At 41.3% G+C, this 12,709-nt stretch overlaps 1 protein-coding gene across 1 annotated transcript in view; it reads right to left on the reverse strand.

Annotated features, from left to right (window-relative positions):
* The window catches only part of SHISA7 (shisa family member 7), a 270,504-nt gene that overhangs the window by 197,012 nt on the left and 60,783 nt on the right, over positions 1-12,709 (reverse strand). The gene's annotated exons all lie outside the window — the stretch shown is intronic.

Below are 12,709 nucleotides of genomic sequence, written 5' to 3' on the forward strand. Positions count from 1 at the left end.
CATGGTTAACCCTAAACTGATGACCTGTTTTAAGGCTTGATATGTTTGGTATCTCTTTACTCGGCACAACTTCATCTGTTATATTTTACCAAATAATTGGATAATGCTGTATATTATGTTTAAGTGCCCTGAAATTTAAGAATTATAGCCAAATCTTTTTTGACTATACTTTTCCTATGGATCACAGGAGCGCAGTTAGTTCTGCACTCCTGTGACCCTTTTTTAGATGACAGCATGCTAAAGCCCTCAGTTGACTGACATCCCATAGCCTATCCAGGCTCTGAAAAGATCCTGGCCATATGTTTGGGATCCACCCAGATCCACCCTGGATCAGAAATTGGCTCAGCGCCCTGCGGCCCCCCTACCCCAAAGCACCTTGTCCCCATGTTGATGAGGACAAGGGCCTCTTCCCGACAACCTTGGCCGTTGGTTGTCGGGGTCTGCGTGCGGGGGGCTTATCGGAATCCGTGAGCCCCCTTTAATAAGAGGGCCCCCCGGGTCCCGGCCCCCACCCTATATGAATGAGTATGGGGTACACCGTACCCCTACCCATTCACCCGGGGTAAAAAAGTATCAATAAAAAAAACTACACAGGTTTTTAACGTTATTTATTAGGCAGCTCCGGGGTCTTCTCCTGACTTCAGGGGTCTTCTTCTGACTTCGGGGGTTTCTACCGACTTCTTCTCCTGCTCTCCGGCCTCTTCTCCCGGTGTCCAGTTCTTCTCCCGCTCTCCGGTTCTTCTGTCGGACTCCTCCGCTATCTTCTGCTTTTTTGCGGCTCTCTTGCTAGCGGTGGCCCGGTCTTCTCTATTGTCTTCTTCCCTCTTCTTTTCTTCTGATGTTGACACGACGCTCTCTCCCGATGTAATGCTGTGTACGTGGTGCGCATTGACTAATATAGGCATGGGGCGTGGTCACTGGGTGATGTCACCTGGTGACCCCGCCCCTTATGACGTTACAGTCCCACCATGCCCCGGGACTGTGCTCGGATAAGGATCTGTTGTGTATTTGGGGGGGACCCCCACTCCGTTTTTTCAGGGTAAGGGGTTCCCCTTAACACCCATACCAGACCTAAGAGCCTGGTATGTCCCTGGAGGGGAATTCCCTCTCGCGCTCGCTGCAATAGGAAAATGTGTTTTTCCTATTGCAGCGAACACCAGATGTACAGTACCCTGTCGCCGAGAACCGGTGTGATGGGATCGCGCTGGAAACACATTCTCGTGGGCAGGTACTCTATGTCACAAGAGCTGATTAGCTCTGATTGGCCACAGGCAAAGTCGCCTGTCCTGGGGGCGACTTGAAGTCGTGTTGTAAGTCGCCCAAAGTCGCGTTGAAGTCGCGCTGAAGTCGTGTTGCCCCTGTGTGAATTGGCACTTACTGACCACTGAAGAAAGAGCTGATGTGAGTGTCTCTTGTACACAGAGCAGAACCTCAACTGTCAAAATGACAGCAGATAACAACAGCGAAAGCTGTACGTTGTTTCAGCCTCGGGGTCTGGGGCATGCGCGCGCCACCAGCGACCTGCTGAGCTTGGACACAGCGGGAGCCAATCAGCGGGTCCGGCGGCCGCGATGGCAGCTGGGACTTACCAATTGTTCGCTGGAGAGGCAGAATGGCGGTCTGCCTATGTAAACAAGGCAGACTGTGGTTCTGTCAGAGAGGAAGAGAGAGATCTTGTTTTCCTGCTAATCAGGAACACAGATCTCTCTCTTCCTCCAGTCAATCCATCCCTCACACAGAAATCACTCCCTAGGAGCACAGTTAAGCCTTTGCTCGTCCCTGGTGTTTATCCCTTACCTGCCAGTGTCATTTATACAGTGACAGTGCATTATTTTTAGCACTGATCACTGTATTAGTGTTACTGGTCCCCAAATAGTGTCACTTAGTGTCCAATTTGTCCGCCACAATGTTGCAGTCCTGCAAAAAATGACTGATCGCCGCCACTACTAGTAAAAAATCAAATAAAAATAAAAATGCCATAAATCTATCCCATAGCTTGCAGACGCGATAACTTTTGCGCAAACCAATCAATATATGCTTATTGGGATCTTTTTTACCAAAAATATGTAGAAGAATACATATTGGCCTAAATTGATGAAAAAAAATAGATTTTTAAAAAAAATTTACTAGATGTGTTTTATAGCAGAAAGTAAAAAAAATAATTTTTTCTTTCAAAATTGTCGCTCTTTTTTTGTTGATAGAGCAAAAAAAAAAATGCAGAGGTGATCAAATACCACCAAAAGAAAGCTCTATTTCAGGGGAAAAAAAGGACATACATTTTGTTTGGGTATAGCATCGCACGACTGCGCAATTGTCAGTTAGAGCAACGCAGTGCCGTATCACAAAAAATGGCCTGGTCATTAAGAGGGTGAAACCTCCCGGGGCTGAAGTGGTTAAACTAAATCTCTCTAAAACCTAACTGATAATATTCCCCCCTGCCCATACTCCCCTCCATGACTTTTCCATCAAGGTCAATAATGCAATCATCAATCCCTCCCCTCACGCCAGTACTAGGTGTAATCCTAGATTCGGACCTGTCCTTTCAGCCCCAAATCCAATTGTTGTTCCAAATACAAAAGCTTGTAGACTTCACCTCATCTCTAAAATTTGACCCTTTTTGACTAATGAAACCACCAAGCTACTCATTCACTCCCTTGTTATCTCTCGCCTTGACTATTGCAACTCCCTTCCTATAAGCCTACCTCTCCATAGGCTATCCCCTCGCTGCTGCCAGACTCATCTACCTTACCAACCGCTCAGTGTCTGCCACCCCTCTCTGCCAATCCCTCCACTGGCTTCTGATTGCCCACCGAATTCAATTCAAAATACTAACTACAACATACAAAGCCATTCACAATTCTGCTCCCAGCTACATCTCAATCTTGTCTCCAAATATCACCCAAACCGTCCTCTCCATTCCTTTCAAGACCCCCTGCTCTCAAGCTCTCTTGTCTCCCCCTCCCATGCTCATCTCCAGGACTTCTCCAGAGCCTCTCCCATCCTCTGCAACTCTCTACCTCAATCTGTCCAGCTATCGCCCACTCTGGCTGCCTTTAGGCGATCCCTGAAAACTCATCTATTCAGGAAAGCCTATCACGCCTCCAACTAATCTTTTATCACTTCCATCAGCTCATCCCCCACAGTTACAACATTCTGTACCGCTTGCCCCACCCTATTAGATTGTAAGCTCTTATGAGCAGGGTTCTCTTAACCCTCATGTATTTTATTGTATTGTAACTGTACTGTGTCCCTTTTATATTGTAAAGTGCTGCATAAACTGTTGGCGCTATATAAATCCTGAATAATAATAATAATACTACAATGTGTATCTATAGCCCAATATTTTATTAAGGTTTGGATAGAGTAGGATTGGGGTTAAAGCCTCTGCAAGGTTTTTTGCTTTTGTGCTTCTTTTTTTTTTTTTTTGCTGTTTGTGTTCTATTGGGGAAATTTCCCAGAGACGCAACAGAAAGGTAAAGGAAATCCCTCAAAGTGAAGAATCCCCCTCTAAAGCTGGCCATACATGAGTAGATTTTTGAATGAATGTTCATATGAATATGTGTATGAACATTCGCTCAAACATTCTTTGATGAATGGACAGACGTTCAAAAGTACTTCAAAATTTTGTCTACATTTAACATTTAATTTTTAAAGAAATGTAATTCCCAACAGAAAACCACATACATTGTTAGAAAATTGTTCATTCGAGAAAATGTTTCCATCTTGCGCCTTTGAATTTTCTTATCACTGTGCTCGAAAACGAATCTCGAATGAACTTTCTTAAAACAAAAAGTTTGCACAAAATTCTACTAATGTATGGCCAGCTTTAGACAGTTTTCTCCAGAACAGGTGTCATAATAGGAGATTGTCTATCACTTTCCTTCTTAGCGACCATGATCACCAGGACAAACAGAGGAGGGAATCTCCCCCATGGGGACAAAGACGGCATTACAAATTGGGAGGCCTAACCTTTCCCCACTCTATCCAAAGCTTAAAAAAAAAGGATTTTGTCTCGAAATACCCTTCGAGCATTAGGAACTATTTTATTGTTAGAGACACTTTTAGTTTAGTGGTAGGTAGAAAAACCTCATAGCTCATGGTTTCAGTGTCAGAAGACCCATGCGGCTGCCGAGGTATATATTATTATTATATATATTTTTTTTATTACCTAATGTTAAGTGCAAAGTGCAGTAAACCAGAGCAACCACCCAGATGCCAAATGAAGATAAAGATCCAATCTGATTACAATGGGTTACTGCACATCATGATTGTGTTCTGTACCACCTTAGTAAGGAAAGGTCCAACTGTACACTGCATACAGATATAATATTCAAGCAGTGGGAATCATAAAAGTATTCCACATGCCCGGAAAGGCTTGGGGTGCACAGCTTCGCCTTGGGAGTCGAAACAGCTGGTCCTGACACTGCTAACACCCATCCTCCAAGACATCTGTGATTAGCACAGAAGGGGATTCAACAATGCAGATATGGCTCTACAGAGCAGACAATACTCATTTACTGTATACTCTCATCAGTGTACAATTTAGTGTATTCATTTGCAGTGTATGCATAATCAGCATCATTATACAACACAGCTTGTTCATTATCAGTGCATAGAAATGCATCTTCATACATTTCGGCATTTTCATTATCACTTAATGCACTTACCAATTATTATCATAGTGTGAAACATCTTTATTAAGGTACATTCATGCAGCTGAATTTCTTCTCTACCAGATAACAGTACCACTGCCATTATATCCTTGTTAACACTTCAGAAGTCGAAGACTAAAATTAGGGGTATAATTTCTGGGATGTGCTGATTGTTCGAAGATCTCAAAGAAAGGGCCCGTTTTTCAGTTTATATGGTTTGTATATCCCATGCTTTATCTATATACTTAAAAATTAAAGGGAAACTCCACTTGTGATAAAATGCACCTGTTAACCTATGTACTCCCAGTTTATCTGCTCCTGCATTGTCTTTTTTTATTGTAATGCGTTTCCATATTCTTCCTCATTCCCTATGTGTTATGTTCATTCTATTTCTCCTGGTGGTCTCCTTTTTGCAAATAAAAGAAATCCTGTTTCCTGGCATTTAGGAAATGTTTAAATAGCCTCTGTCCTCATTCTGTAATATAGGTTCCCTGTAATACACTGAGCCTGATTTTGTCTGGCTCAATCTACCTTCCTGTAGCTATTACAAGACATGAATAAAGATGAACCAATCAGTGTCATCAATCATGAATTTGTAATGTTCTTTTGGTAATATGCAGCAAAATCACCTTTAAAATTTGGGCTGAACTTTGAATAAACATTATTTATATAAACAGAAAAGTAACAACCTGCATCTTAAAGTGCCCTGAAACCTTGGTCCAATGTTTCTCAACCTTTTTTCAGTCAAGGCACCCTTTACAATTATAGACAATCTCGAGGCACCTTTTGAAATTATATGGACAGTCTTGAGGCACGTCATTCTAAAATATAAAAAACTATTCTAATGGTTTTACATAATGCAGCAACATCCACACATAGGGCACCCAATGTTAGAGGTGATGTTTTCTTCCAAAGCAAATACACTTTTGCACACTGGTACTGACTAGTATTCCAATGTTTCTCTTCTCCCTCAATTTCTCTCTATCAGTCAGCTAATGTGACCCCAAGGTGCTGAGGGAGCGGAGCAGAGGAGGGTCAAACAAGGATGTTGTGGAGGCAACAGAAATCCTTATCAACTGGTGACATCATTGGTTGTTAGGATGCCAGTGTCTAGAAAGTTGTAATGGTGCATAATAAAAACCTGCAGCTTTGTTTAACTAAAAGGCAGGCTTTATCCACCTGCTGGCTTGTATACAATTGTTGATCAATTTTGCCAAGGCACCCCTGAAAAAACCTCAACGTGCCCCAGGGTGCCCGGGCCTTGAAAAAGGCTGCTTTAGATCACAGTCTACCTATCCTGCCAATTTCAATGGGATCAAGAAAATAACCATTGTCTATGGGTCAGCAGCAAAAACCATCAGTTGAGGTTTGTCAGGCATGAATCAACTGGTCAAGCTAGCAAGCCTAGCTATTGTCATGCTTTACCCATAATAAGCTGGCACCGGAGGAGTCTGCAATGTGTCTCCTCTCTGCGCGAACAGTTGCATGAAACCATGTTCATCTTCAGGGGCCCTGCGGAATGCAGAAATACCTGAGGGCGTTTGGATCATGTCTGATCATAATCTAAAGTCTTTGGTGGTCTTTGCTGGTACTATGATTGATAGAATCTGGTTGGCCTGCAATTTGTACCAATATGATCAACAAACATATACAGTTTTATTAAACAACCAAACTTAGATTATTTCCAAAATCCAGTGGTCATATTGACATTTTGTTGCGGATCTCTGTCCAAGTTACGTCACAAGACACAGGCCATTTATCATACACCTGTGAGGGTGTAAGTTTTGCTGTGTTTTTCTTTAAAATATATATAATTTGCACAATAATATTAGGTTGTTCTCTTTCTGGAGACGCTCATACATATAGACACTTGTTTTGATAAGAATGTAAGTCTGTAGTTAGTAACAAGGCTCACACCCTGGGAAAGTAGTTAGTACTAAGGGCTCAAATTCTAGGTTCAGCCCACAAAAGAACCAATATTTACATGGAATTGGCATGTTTTCCCATGTTTGTAAGGGGTTCTCAGGTGTTCTGATTTACTCCTCACAACATACTGGAAGACAAGCTGACTTCAGGCCAAAAATGGCCATATTCTGTATATGTGCATTTGTATTACTGTTCTATGGTCTATTGGTTTTTAGTCAATTTATTATGAAATATTGCATAGTAAAAATTGGTGGAAAAAAATTGGAGTTACGCATCTATATCACTATGTACAATTGCGACATGTGGTACATGCACAGGGGGATGTCGGTGGTGAGTGGCGCCTATCACCTACCCCATTGTTTAACAATGCAAAACGCTGAATTCTTTAAGGGTTTTATCTCTCAATGCTATGCAATAACACTTGATGAGTTTCTTAACCACTTGCCGACCACCACGTGATTTACGTTGGCAGAATGGCACGTGCAGGCAAAAGGGCGTACCTGTACATCCCTTTGAATTTGCAACCTAGTGGGTGCGCGCGGGAGCGTGCCTGCAGGTCCCGCAAACTCGATGTTTGCCAGCGGCCCACGATTGCAGCGAGGAGAGGCAGGACGGGGAAATGCAAATGTAAACAAGGCATTTCCCTGTTCTAAGAAAAATGAGGGGAATAACTGCGCTACGGTGAAATACATAAACAATAACAATTATAGCCGCGATTCATCTATGTAACACAAACACAGTGAAATTAAATAAGAAAAAAGGGGCTTTGAATCGCGCTAAAACAGATTGGTGATCATACACATCATCACCAAACCAAATATTTAGAACTAAGTGAAGAGTTCCCCTTTAGTGTATACATAATATACAAAACACATGTCAAATGAATAATCAATCCAAAAATAAAATGTTCAAAGTGATAAAAAAAGGTCATATATAAAAAATAAATCACCCAAGTGATATAAAAGTATCTTAAAAAAATTCCAAAAAACATAAATTCTTGCTTTGAGAAGAAAAAAGCGTGCTTGCTCCACCACCGTGAAATCAGACTGGCCGCTTACCAGAAACTCATGATCCCCCGTTACAGAGGATCAGAGAAAGCTGTTTGTTAATACTGCTTCGAACCTCGACCAATGGATCAGAGACCTTATACCAAGACGGGACATCAAAGACTGCAGGGTCAGGCTAAAGATGTTCACACTGACAGGTACTCAGCCATCAGCCCAATGTTAGTAGACAATAGTAGGCATGTAGTGTAATCTGGAGCGCCGGCCGGAAGGCCCCTGGATGATGTGACTCTATCACGAAACGCCGCGTAGGGCAGAGCGACGTGTTCTCGTCACCTCCCATTGCTGCTGTTGTTTCCAGTAGGATGGGCTGTCTGTGACTTCCGGCTTCCGCCTTTTTTCTTCTCACAGCAAGAATATATGTTTTTTGGAACTTTTTAAAGATACTTTCATATCACTTGGGTGATTTATTTTTTAGAAATGGACTTTTTATTATCACTTTGAACATTTTATTTTTGGATTGATTATTCATTTGACATGTGTTTTGTATATTATGTATACACTAAAGGGGAACTCTTCACTTAGTTCTAAATATTTGGTTTGGTGATGATGTGTATGATCACCAATCTGTTTTAGCGCGATTCAACCCCCCATTTCCCTGTTCTGCCTAGCAACATGACAGGGATCTACTGCTCCCAGTGATCGGGAGCAGTGATCTCTGTCATGTTGTAGTGAGCCCAACTCCCCCTACAGTTAGAACACACCCAGGGAACACAATTAAAGCCTTGACCGCCCCCTAGTGTTTAACCCCTTCCCTGTCAGTGTCATTTATACAGTAATCAGTGGCTATTTATATGGTCCCAAAATAGTGTCAAAAGTGTCCAACCTGTCCACCATAATGTCACAGTCCCAATAAAAATCGCAGATCACCACCATTACTAGTAAAAAAAAAAAAAAAATCATATAAATTACATAAATCTATACCCTATTTTGTAGACGCTATAACTTTTGCTCAAACCAATCAATATACACTTATTGCGATTTTTTTTACCAAAAATATGTAGAAGAATACATATCGGCCTAAACTGTGGAAGAAATTAGTTTTTTTATATGTTTTTGGGGGATATTTATTATAGCAAAAAGTAAAACATTTTGCTTTTTTTTTCAAAATTGACGGTATCTTTTTGTTTGTAGCGCAAAAAATAAAAACTGCAGAGGTGATCAAACACCACCAAAAGAAAGCTCTATTTGTGAAGGAACAAAGGAAGGTACAAAGTTGCACGATCGTGCAATTGTCAGCTAAAGCAAATCTACTGTGATGGGGCAGCAAGTGATTAAATAGATAAAAGATGACAGAAAAAAAAAAACACAACTAAAATGAAATTGATCAAAACCATTATAATTCCCCTTAAAGTGGAAGTAAACCTATTGATTAAACAGCATTCTTGGCATGTGCCGGAAATGTAACTGTCACATTGGTTGTGCTCTCAACCAAACTGTCAAGCCATCCAATGGCTGATGTAATAACTGATCACTTGTGCAGCATCATGGCAATTGAAGATTAGAGGTCAAAATGGCAGCTTCCTTGGCTGAAAACTATAGGAGGGTTTACTTCCACTTTAAATTGTTGACAAGTAAAGGCAGATAATGTTTTGGGTAAAGTATAACTAAAGGCAAAACTTTTTTTTTAGTTTTGGATAGAGTGGAGAGAGATTAGAACACCTGTCAGGTTTTTATTGCTGTCTGTGTCCCCATTAGGGAGAGCCACCCTCTCTAACTGTACTGTTGATCGTTATCACAGTAAATAAAGGTGACAAAAAATCCCATATGCATCGCATACTAGCACATTATGTGAAACGTAACTTAAAACAAAGCTGTTCCAGCGCCACAATGTAAGCGCTGCAGGGGCTCCCATCTTCACCTGTCTTGCTTCCCAGTTCACGGGCTCCAGCCCCATGACTGGCCGGAGCCGCGATGACGTCACTCTCGCGCATGCGCACGGGAGTTGCCGTTCAGGGCACAGGGCTCTGAAGGAACGGCACGGGCGTCCATTCCTTCAGAGCGCATACACCAGTGATTTCACTGGCTGCATGTAATGTAAATTTAGGAGATATGTACACTACTTATAGGTAAGCCTTATTATAGGCTTGCCTATAAATAAAAATCAGTAAAGGAAGTTTACTTCCTCTTTAAAATAAATAGCATTTGAAATTCGTGTTGTGCGATTTGTCATTTTACCTGAGTATTTTGAAATTGCGGGCAGAATCGCGGCAACTCCGCTCGCCATTCAAAACACCCAGGTGTGAATGCAGCCTAAATGTGGACATCACTAGAGTCCTTGTTATTAGAAAGTCAAATATCTAATACAAGATTGTACAGATATGGGAGAGAGAGAAGAGGCAGGATGGAACAGAGAATTCCCTCCCGAAGCCTCAGCTCCATTTTGTTTTCATCTGGCAACATTGGCAGCTTGCTGTGACTGCTGCTGATCATCTAATGTATGAATAAATGACACAATGGGGTCCGATACCGACATCACAGAGACCAAATTGAAATGCTTAAAGCGGACCTTCAGTCATTATTTCAACTTTCCATCTATTAAATCTTCTGCCCTTGTTGTTTTAACTTTGGAAAGTAAAACATTTTTTCTGCCAGTAAATACTTTGTGTTTCTTGTCTGGTAAAAAGCCTAGGCTTATGACATCATGCACAGCTCTCTCTCTCTCTCTCTCATGAGAGTTTGCCAGGAAGGGAGGGGGGATGAGTCATAAGAGGGCCAATGAGAGCCAAAGAGCTGGAGGTGTGCCTCTGTGTGTCTGTAAATCCAGGAAGTGAACAGGCAGCAGCTTCAGCTGCCCACAGTTAAAATGGCTGCAGCCAGACTCAGTGGAGGGAGATTTCTGCAGCATGTTTGGCAAGTACAGAATCTCAGTGTATATTTTAAATGAATAGGCAAAGTGGTTGGAGGGAAGCTTCAGAACGGCAAAGATGTTTTTATTACAAATTATGTGAGCAGACAGCAGTTCCTCTTTAACAAAAGCAGCAACCATATATGAAGCCTGCAACACAATAAAAAGTACACGTAAGAAATGTAAATAAATGAAATCCTATAAATAGGAAGCTAAGAACAGTGAATGAGACTACAGCACTATAGCAACAGTGTACAGGCAGGCTTCATGATCCAGATGCAGATAAAAGTTGTTCTCAAGCTCAGAAAGGATGGAAAATGAACCAGAAATAAAGCAACACAGGTCCTGTTCTCATGTGTGCTACAAACCTTTTTGTGTTATAGCATTCATGATCATGAACATACATGTGGGTAAAAAAACAATGCAGCTAGACCCTACTAATGCATATGTGGAGAATGGAGCTAGTTTGCAGGATTGGTGGGTAAAGTATGTATTTTTGCTTATGATACAAAGGTGTGCATTTGGGTTGATATGACTGGAGGTGTCCGTAATATTGAACATTATTTGGCATTGCTGAAAGATTGGTCAAAGCAGTGGAAACTGCAGTGCAGTGTATCTAATGTAAAATAATGCACCTAGGGAAAAAGAATCCCTTAACCACTTGACCTCCATAAGATCCCCCCCCCCCCCTTCCTGACCAGGCCATTTTTTTGCAATACAGCACTGTGTTATTTTAACTGACAATTACGTGGTCATGTAACGCTGTACCCAATAAGAATGATGTGTTTTTTTCCCCCTACAAATGGAGCTTTCTTTTGGTGGTATTTGGTCACCTCTGTGGTTTTCATTTTTTCCGCTATAAACAAAAAAACCTGGCAATTAAAAAAAAAAAAAAAAAAACAATATTTTTTAATTTCTGTTATACAATATATCCAATAAAAATAATGAAAAAAAATCAAATTTCTTCATAAATTTAGCCCAATATGTATTCTACTACTTATTTTTGTTAAAAAAAAATCCCAATAAGCGTATATTGATTGGTTTGCGCAAAAGGTATAGTGTCTACAAACTATGGGATGGATAATTTTTTTTTATTAGTAATGGTGGCAATCAGCAACTTATAGTGGGACTGCGATATTGCAGCAGACAGTTGGACACTGACTGACAGTTTTGACACTTTTTGGGGACCAGTGACACTAATACAGTGATCAGTGCTGAAAATATGCACTGTCACTGTACTAATGGAACTGGCTGGGAAAGGGTTAAACATCAGGGGTGATGAAAGGGTTAACTGTGTACCTAGCTAGTGTGTTTGCATACTGTGGGAGGTGCTTTTACTAGGGGGAGGCATGGATCCATGTCCCTACTTTGCCGGAACACAGGATCCATGCCTTCCCTACAGACAGAATGGCGATCTGCCTTGTTTACATAGGCAGATCACTGTTCTTTCTTTGTACCGAATGATTAGCGGGCCCTGGCGGACATTGAGTCTGCAGTACCCGTAAATCAGCTCCCGTTGTGTGTAATCACAGTGGGGGCAGGCCGCCAGCAGCATGCATGCGCGCCCCGGACCGGAAGTGTCGGATCATATACTAGGTACGTGATCCGGCACTGGGGGCACAGTATTGGTCAGCATTACAGAGGAAATAGATTTGGCGGTACTTATTTCAGATGATTGCAAAATGAACAAAAAGTGTGACCAGACAGTGAGGAAAGCAAATAGAATTCTAGGCTGCATCACTAGAGGGGTCATCAGTAAGATGAAGGAGGTTCTGATTCCCTTATATAGACTTTACTGAGATCTCATTTAGAATACTGGGCTCCATTTACGAAGCAATATTTTCCTCTTTAAAATTTGTGATAAAAAAGCTCATAGCAATTTCCAAACTTTTTTTTTGCAATTTACCAAAAAACGCTACTAAAATTCCACATGCAGTATTTCATTGAAATATGCGGTATTTATCTCATGAAACCATGCAGTATTTTATCTCATGCGATATCCAATGGGATGGATACAGTGAAGAAGAATTAGAACCCCTATCAATTTTAATTACTAACAAAGAGGTAAAATTGTTTAAACTGCAGAAATATGCCAACTCACTAACTAGTGCGGTCCTTGCAGCATATGTATTTATACAAAAGAAAAAAGGTGACTAGAATACCGGCCAAAGGAGAGCTGCTTTCATGGGACACATGTGTTGTATCAAAAACAACTAAAT

The sequence above is a fragment of the Aquarana catesbeiana genome, linkage group LG10 (genome assembly GCF_042186555.1).
Source record: "Aquarana catesbeiana isolate 2022-GZ linkage group LG10, ASM4218655v1, whole genome shotgun sequence".
Taxonomy (NCBI): domain Eukaryota; kingdom Metazoa; phylum Chordata; class Amphibia; order Anura; family Ranidae; genus Aquarana; species Aquarana catesbeiana.